At 40.6% G+C, this 9,522-nt stretch overlaps 1 long non-coding RNA gene across 1 annotated transcript; it reads left to right on the top strand.

Moving 5' to 3' along the window:
- The first annotated feature begins 326 nt into the window (after positions 1-326).
- Positions 327-4,667, top strand: LOC149470033 (uncharacterized). The gene is made up of 2 exons (XR_016311287.1): positions 327-447; positions 4,273-4,667. It is a non-coding gene; the product is annotated as an uncharacterized LOC149470033 (long non-coding RNA).
- Positions 4,668-9,522: the final 4,855 nt, after the last annotated feature.

Here is a 9,522-nt window from a genome sequence, read left to right as displayed (position 1 = left end):
ATCTATACTGGTTGGGTGCCACAAGAAGGAAATACAATTAGTGGTCCGCTGTTATGTGTTCAATCTTAGTGCCTAGTTACTCTATTTTCAAACGAAACCTGCAGGACAAGTCACATTGGCAGTTCTTATGTACAAAGCAAAGGAACGTACTATAGAAATCAGAGGGGAGGCCAAGGCAATTTAAAAAATACAACCTTGTCGGCATGCAGGTTGAAAATTTTGGAAATGAACTGTAAATGTTGTACTTGCCTTTTATATTTGTATGCTTGTATAGTTACACTATCAGCATTATATATCTAGTATGATGTTTCTTCTCAACACATGCAGGTGGTTTCATCTCAACAATTATAATTCAAAAAGCTGCAAGCTCGGACACAACAGCAACCTTGATGTATTCAACATGACTGTTGCCTGAGAGACTGGCCGGAGCAGAATTCCAGAAAAAAGGTGCGTCAGTGACCAGTATCATAATTCCACCAATCAGAAATAATTTCTAATAATCAGCATTGCAGGTTCTCTATTAACTTCATCGCTGTTGAAACTTGCTGACTCTCAGTCAATGTAATCTTACTTATTTTTATCAAAGAACCACAACATTCCACTTATCTTTTTGGGAAGCTTGCAGGGTTTAGGTACAATTTTCATAATATCACATTTTTTCTTTTACAGGAAATGCTAAACCGTATTTATAACCTCTAGATGCAGGAGATGCAATAGGAGTACATATATATATATATGAGATATAAGGTGATCATCAGAGAAATAAGTTAATGGAGAAAGCTTACGATGGAATTACAATCAAAGTAGAACTAAAGCCAAATAAGATTGCAGGACTATATCTGTCCCTCAGCTAGAGTTAGTTGCATATCCTCAATGTGCACTGATTTAGGGTTATGGTCAACAGAGTCTGTCTATGGTCTCTGCTTCTGATGTAAGGAGGGAATCTGATAGGGACCCTGATGTAAGAGAGGTCTCTTATGGGGAAAATGATGTAAGGGGGTCTCTGATGGGGATCCTGATGTAAGGGGGGACTTTGATGGGGAATCTGATGTAAGGGGGAACTCTGATGAGGATCCTGATGTAAGGGGGAACTCTGATGGGGATCCTCAAGTAAGGTGGAACTCTGTTGGGGAACCGGATGTAAGGGGGGACTCTGATGTGGATCCTGATGTAAGGGGAACTCTGATGGGGACCCTCATGTAAGGTGGAAATCCTGGAGGAAAATGTTTAAGCTGGGCAACTGTGTGAAAGTAATCCCTCTATGTCCAGTCCTACTCTGCTCTGCCAACACAAATGATACTGTAGACACAATGCCAACATGGGGCAAACAAACACAAGGTGGGGGGATCTACTAGGTTTAATTCTGGCTACTGACCAAATATGCAACAAAAACAAGATGTACCTGTGCTCAAAATCCAATAGCTTGTACATGCATTTATCTATCGGGTGCTAAAGAGGTGTAGTCACATATTAACACTAGAAATCCAGGAGGAACTTGTGTCTGTTTGCCCCATATTGGCATTGTGTCCACAGCAGCATTTGTGTTGGCAGAGTAAGACTGGCCATAGAGGGATTACTTTGATGCAGTTGGCCGGCTTAAACATGTATTGCAATATGTGTGAACTAAAATTCACTATTTTTATTGCAACATTTGCTGGAAAGGGTAATTAGCAGTGTGCAGAGGGTTCCTTCAGGATTTAAAGAGTTAATATTTGGCTACACCCCTTTTGCACCTGATAGATAAATGCATGTATAAGCTATTGGTATTTGAGAACAGGTATATCTTTTTTTTGTTCTCATGTAAGGTGGGACTCTGCTGGGGGACCAGCTGAAAGAAGGGACTCTGCTGGGGGACCAAATGAAAGAGGGGACTCTGCTGGGGAACCTGAATTAATGGGGGGGGGGCTCTAATGGGGATTTCTTTCAGCCTATGAAAGTTGGTAAAATATACAAGGTAGCCCTCATACTGAAAAGTTTAAAGACCCCTGGAGTAAAGGAGAGTTGTAACCTCTGCTAGGTTTTTATTTGCCATCTGTGTCCTTTTTGGGAAGATTTCTCTTCACCTCATGTCCTATAGGTAAAACATGAAGTGAGAAGAAATTCCCCTAAAGCGAGCAAATCCCTAGTTGTCACCATGGTCACCAGACTAATGTCCACTTTGGAAGATATCCAATCCAACCTACTACTGTTCTAGGCACAAACCAAAATTGGAATTTTCTTTCATCTTAATTTTTGGTGATAACGTCAAACAGGACAATTAAAGAGTGAGGCTAAAAATCATAGAATATCCAACATTTTTGAGCTGTAACAGGAGCAGGAAGTGAGGTAAAATCTTCCAATGGGTAAATCTGTTTTGAGTAAAAACAGGAAAAACTCTAAAAGGAAATATCCCCTTGCTTAAAAGAAATCCCCTATTACCTCCTGCAGTGTCCTATAGCTAAAATTAAAAAGCACTGAATATTATATTCCATTTATGGTACACTTAACTTTAAAGCTGATTTACTAAAGAATTTAGGTGAAGCAGTATCCACATCAGTCATCCAATCGCAAGCAAGCAAAATCTTGCACCGATGCTCCTGGCACCTCCCTCCTGCTGAATGCCCCCATAGCAAGCCGCTTGCTATGGGAGCACTCGTGTGTGCTTGCTCTCAAGCCCTGTTCTGTGTGTCCATTGACAATGGCCAATGGCTCCTTTTGGCGTCTCTGACCCATTGAGGAGGGAGAGAGCCTCAGGAATGCCCCACCGGGAGGTGCAAAAAATGGGGTACAGTAGCAGACATAGCAGATAGAGATCAAGCAGCAGGATAGTCAGTAAACAGGCAAAAGTTGGTAACAAGTGGTTGCAGGTGGGATCAAGTGGAAGCATAGTCAAGGAACAAGCCAAAGGTCGGTAAAGAGTGATATTGGAGATAAGGACAGCTGCCAGTATGCAAAGGAGCAAGATATTGGTTGGAGAGAGCACAATAATCTGACAAACAGGAAGTGCAAAGGCATGGCTTAAATAGGAAGTTCATGGGAGGAGCACAGAGTTCAAGGTTCACCAGAAACAAGGTACAAAGCAAGAGTCAGAATCAGACAGGATGCTGTACAGCATCACAAGTGGCTCAGCAAGAAAATCTGCTGCTGAACACAGCAGAGGTTGTGAGTTTAGATCCCAGTCCTGACACTGATACTTGTATTATTTACAAGAAATGCTATATAAAAGTAACAGACTACAAAATACAGATAACAATTAATGAAATAATTATCAAATATACATTAACATGATCAAAACAAGTGGCAAGAGGATAATATACAGCAGCAACCTGTTGATATCAACACTGTATTCTTGTTTCAGTACCATAAGCTGGCAGCCCTAGGAAACTTGTCAATCTAGACCAGGGGTCTCCAAACTTTCTATACATTTTTTACTATTTTACTATCTTTACTATCTAGTACTATCTACTAGTTTACTATCTTTCAGACTTTAGGGGGGCTGGACTGTGGCCAGTGGGAGTAGAAAATATTTTGAAATTAGTGGGACTAAACAATGTCCCACCTTTGGTATTAGGGAGAGGAATAGTGCCCCATCATTGGTGTCAGTGAGAGGAATAGTACCCCAGTGTTGGTATCAATGGAAGGAATAGTGCCCCATCATTAGTACCAGTGGGAGGAATAAAGGCCCATTGTTGGTGTCAGTGGTAGAAATTAGGTCCCATTGTTGGAGCCAGTAGGGGGAATAGTGCCCCATCATTGGTGTCATTGAGAGGAATAATGAATACATTGTTGGTGTCAGTGGGGGGAATAGTGCCCCATCATTGGTGTAAGTGGGAGTAATATTGGCCCATTTTTGGTGTCAGTGGGGGGGGGGATAGTGCCCCACCATTGGTGTTAGTGGGAGGAATAGTGCCCCATCATTTGTGTCAGTGGGAGGAATAGTGCCACATCATTGGTGTCAGTGGGAGGAATAATGGTCCATTGTTGGTGTCAGTAGGAGGAATAGTGCTCCATCCTCCATCATTGGCTTCAGTGGGAGGAATAGTCACCCAATGTTGGTGTCGGTGGGAGGAATGATGGGCCATTGTAGGTGTTAGTGGGGGGGGGGTGGTGCCTTTTATCTGAGGGAAGGATAGTGCCCCAAGGGCTGGATAAAGATAAACAAAGGGCCACATCCAGCCCTAGGGCCGCAGTTTGGAGACCCCTGCTCTAGACACATTCATTTATCTTGTATAATTAAGTAATCTATTTAACTGGTTATCATAAAGCATGGTCATACATATGATTTTTTTGCAGGTACTGTACCAAAAAAGCCCAGTTCTCTTTCATTACATCTTTTAAACACCAGTAGTGGAGCACAACAGCGTGCACAAATGCTTCACCTGAGATGTGCTACTTGTTCCAGTAGATATCAACTTCCACAATCACAAAAAAAAAAAGTTCTCAGCCAAGAGAATGTAACGCACCTCGTTGAACGTCTGACAATGAACTCTGCAGAGAAAGCACCAGACAGCAAGAGGATTGCCCAAGGCAAATTTCTACAAATGGGGGTGGTGAACTCTTATGCATGGAAAGGATGGAACTGATATATGTCGTTACATATTTTGCTTTGAATGGTGATTTGGTGCACACTGATTACCATGGCTCATGCTAAACATGTCATAATTCAAATAAACTTTCCTCATGAGTTAGTTTTTTGCAAGTGTTTATAATTGCTTAGTAACATAGTTAATTGGGCTGAAAAAAAGACATAAATCCTTTTAGATCAACCAAAAGGAAAAAAGAAAACAAATAAACTGAAAATGTCCATGAAAAAAAACCCTGTACCCACAGTTGTTCTAGAGAAAGGCAAAAAAAAATCTTAAATCTTTGGATAAAAAATGTATCCAAATGGGAAAAATCCTTCATGAGCCCCTGATTGCTTATACAATGATTGTTAAGTATTTTTTTATATATTTTATTACATAATTATTACTCTAGTTTCTGATTCTTCCAGAATGATAGTCTTAGGCTAAATTAAATGATATGCTTGTGTTATCACAATGAAATAAATATTAGTTTATCACACTCAAAGCTAACCTCTTACTTTAACTCTTAATTCTGAGCCCCTCTTAAACCTAACCCCTTAAATGAATGCTTACACTGAGCACACCCCTTACCCTTAAACCTAATTCCCCTAACCCCAAATTTGAATTTAAAGTGTCATTAAACCTACATCATAAAAAACAAACAACAAATGCTATATTACATGCTGTTCATACTCACTCATTCACTATGAGATTCTTTTTCTGTATTCTGCTGTTCTCTGTCTTCCCCATCTGTTCCATGTTCCCAATGCAGTTGGGGATTTTGCAAAGCAGTATTGGCAGCTACTGCACATGCTCAGTTTTCAGTGAGTTTTTATGCTGAGCATTCCTTCTCATCACATCTGAGCAGCCCATGTCATTATAGAGTCACGCATGTTGGTGTATACACAGTGATAAATGACATCCCACTCCCTCCTGCTCCGTGCCCACTAACTAGCTAAACACAATGGGAGTGGGATATTACATCTTTATTGATGAAGGCTTCATCTCATTATTATTCTAAGTAAAAGTAAAAATTTGATTTCAAATATATATTTGTATGACATTTTAAATGTTTGTGGATATTAATTATTTATTTTTACTTTGTATCCCAAAGCCTGTTTTTTTTTTTTTAACGTGACCAGCAGAAGAGGACTAGAAGCTGTTCCTGCTTATGTTTCCCTGCAGACAGGCTGGGAAAGAGCTGGGTCATGTGACAGCTGTATATAGATTAGGAAAAAGGTACTTGCATTTTTTTTTATTAAAATAATTACAGTACCATCGTCCACATACAAAAATAGAAGGGACAATGTAAAGTAAAGAGTTCAAGTTTAGTATCACTTTAAGCATTATCACTAGTTCTATAATGCTAATACACATTATTAGTTGAACTACCATGCCAAAATCAATGTTGTTTTCCAGTCTAAGCCCTGGTTCACACTTGTGTGGGCACCTTTTTTTTCAAATGAATGGGTTGCCATGCCTGCATTTTCCACAAACAAAAAAGTGCATGCAAAAGAAAAAATGTAGTCACCGGGAAATTGCATGGCCTTTTTGGCCATGTTATTTCCCTGTGGTTCCCATTGTAAGAGCACAGTGATTTGGCTGTGAGTGGTTGCGGGTGCGGGAACATATGCGATTCCCGCACCCTCAACAAGCCTGCACAGTGTGAACCAAGGCTAAAAGCCAATCTCCACATCTTGTGCCAAATACAACTCATGATAAACATCAAGTTAAATAATAGATCATGAATATAATTACCTCTCAATGTCATATGGCTGCTTTTCTTGTTCTTATTTTCAAGAATATTGTTACTTTTGTATGTGCAAAAAAAAGATATTTCTCGGGAAATAAAAATATATTCATCTATGAATGAAAAAAAACTGGATTGCAAGGGTCATGCCCCTGATAACACTAGATGACCAATGCTGCAGCATGTTTTACCTTCAGCAGCCACCTTTTGCTGACACTTTATATCTTAGAACTGATACTCGATTAATCCCCAGAATGTACAGTAAGCATGGAATTATCTGGTCTAATCAAGAAGGCTATTGTGACATTGTCAGAAACTTGTGGTCATATCCATCTGAGCAGAGATGGTGTCAATAATTTCTTAAATAATAAACAAGTTACTAAGGTCATGAATTAATAAAAATGGTGTAGCGCTAAATAAATACTACCATGTGCATCAAAAATCAAATAGAATGTATATAAATATATAAATAAAAATATACATACCACTAATTATACCGTGTTAACATAAAAAAGTGTCAACACATAAAAGTGATATATAATAGTGCAACCACAGCAATGAATGTATGTAAAATGATTCCCACAACCTGGGGGATCAAATAAATGTGAACAATATGATCTCTATAGAAAAACACAGTGCAAGTGTACAAACACACTCAGTGAAAAAATAAATGTCCAATCTAAATAAGTCCACACGCTGCACAAATAACACTGAATAGTGCTCCACAAAATATAACTGGCATGTAAATTCAGCACAACGTGAAGTGAATCCAAAAATAGCCAAAGTGCCCCCTCACCTCCTTACAGTGACCACAAGGGCCAGCTCGCTTTAAGGGTAAGCCACACTTTCCCAGGAATAGCCTCGTCACCACCAAATGGACCCTCCTGGATACTCCCACAGACTAATCATCGTCCTGAGTTCTCCAATCCCCTGGTATTTTTAAATGGTCGTTCGCCCACAAAGGATCATACCAGAAACAAACAGAGATCCTCCATAGTGTGAATCAGTATTTATTACTCCAATAACCAAGAAAAAATACTCACTCACATGATAAAATATCCAGCCTTTATCCATACTATGGGTGTATATGCATGGTTCCAGGTGATCCAAGATGGCCCCCACGCCGGAACTGACGTCACCGCGCACCGGAAGTTCTGTCACCGCGTACGGAACCATGCATATACACCCATAGTATGGGTAAAGGCTGGATATTGCTGTTTATCATGTGAGTGGGTATTTTTTCTTGGTTATTGGAGTAATAAATACTGATTCACACTATGGAGGATCTCTGTTTGTTTCTGTACATGGTAGTATTTATTTAGCGCTACACCATTTTTATGTATTCATTTAATTACACTTTGTGGTTGAAGGAAGGTGTTTAGCAGCTTAGGGTAGGGATTATCCATTTAAGCGCAGGGGATTGTTCTCACAATTTTAGGTTACTAAGGTCATTGCTAAAGCAGAGTAGAGTGACACAACCAGAGAAAAGATGTAGTCAGTAGCACAGCAAAGGTTAGAGAAGAAGTATTAGTGAAGTCATAACAAGCAAACAGTCAGATCGAGGGGATTCAGTAGATCAGAGGTGTGGTGAAAGCAGCTTCAATGAGATCAGGATAGGAAAGGTAGCAGACTGTGAACATGCATAAAGCAGGAGACAGACCTAGGCATGGCTTTTTTTTTCTGTCGGAACGTGCTGGAACAGTGTTCTAGCACCTCCGCCAGGGATCAGAACTTTTTTTTTACAGTATGCTTATTAATGCAGCCAGCCTGCGTAGTGAGCTTCCGGCTGCATAAGCCAGCACAACTCCTATAGTTCTGGCTGAAGCTTTAAGAGAGTGGAAGGTGGAGTGATATCTGCTGTACTCCGCCTCTCCCTGTAGCAGACCAGATGTTCCTTTCTTGGTGCCAGTGGCAGCTGCCTTGTGGTGTCCTATTCTGTTCTGAGACTATAGATTGCTCACTGCCTGGCTGAGACTAAGTACATTGTTTTTGATATTGTTTATTTGTCAGTGTTGCTGCTGGATGGATATAGGGGCTGCCTGGCTGTTGTTGCTGCTGCCTGGATATTGGGGGTGTCTCTTGCTGGATATTGGGCTACCTCTTGCTTTATACTGGGCTGTCTCTTGCTGGATATTGGGATACCTCTTGCTGGTTATTGGGCTGTCACTTGTTGGATATTGGGGATGTTTCTTGCTGGATATCGGGACTGTCTCTTGCTGGATATCGGGTTTTTCTCTTGCTGGATATCGGGCTTGTCTCTTGCTGGATATCAGGACTGTCTTTTGCTGGATATCGGGACTGTCTCTTGCTGAAAATCGGGCTAGTCTCTTGCTGTATATTGGGCTGTGTCTTGCTGGATATTGGGACTGTCTCTTGCTGGATATTGAGGATGTCTCTTGCTGGATATGAAGGCTGTTTCTTGCTGGATATGAGGGCTATCTCATGCTGGATATGGGGCTGTCTCTTGCTGGATATTGGGGCTTTCTTTTGCTGAATATGGGGCGGGTTCTTGCTGGATATTGGGTACTATCTCTTGCTGGATATGGGCTGGAAGTGCCTCTGAGCTTACTTTGTTAAGTGTTGGATATTTCTAATGTTTTGTACATTTTACTACATTGCTTTTTATTAACAAATTCCATAGTCCAAAATACAAATTCCAATTGTATAGCCCCTCAAATTATACTTGGTTCCCTGTTCTCTAAAGGGGGCAGGGCTAGGAGGTGTGTAGAGGTGGAGAGAAGGGGTGGTCATAGGGGTGGTTTTAAGGATGTGTAGGGGGCGGGAATAGGCATGACCTATGGGAGGTGGGGTGAGTTCCTGCACCTTTTCTCTGAGAAAAAAACCCTGGACCTAAGTGCATATAGATAGGGATAGAAAAATGACAAAATTAACAAGGAACTGAGGATAGGACTGACAAGAACAGAAGCATGTACAGGGTCACACTGAACCAAATCCATACTTAAACAATTTGAACACTACAACATGCAACCAGAGTATAGACTCTGGTGCCTTTTTAGCTGAGTTTTGGGCACTTAAAGGTAGTACATGTGGCCATGCTTTCTCATGCTCATATCTCAACTGAATAGCTAAATAAAACAGGTATGCTAAGACTGGGGCACATAAAAAGTAACTGCCTGGATTTGAGGATAAGCAGTAAAGTATTGCAGGAAAAACTGCAACCACGGGAACAACAGCAGGTGAACAGGAGACAGTAGAAGAAAAAAAAAA

This window comes from Staurois parvus, unplaced genomic scaffold, assembly GCF_062004578.1.
Source record: "Staurois parvus isolate SC_StPar_1 unplaced genomic scaffold, SC_StPar_1.0 ptg000054l, whole genome shotgun sequence".
Taxonomy (NCBI): Eukaryota; Metazoa; Chordata; class Amphibia; order Anura; family Ranidae; genus Staurois; species Staurois parvus.
Note: the sequence above shows the minus strand (reverse complement) of the source record. Positions and strands in the feature narration are given on the sequence as shown.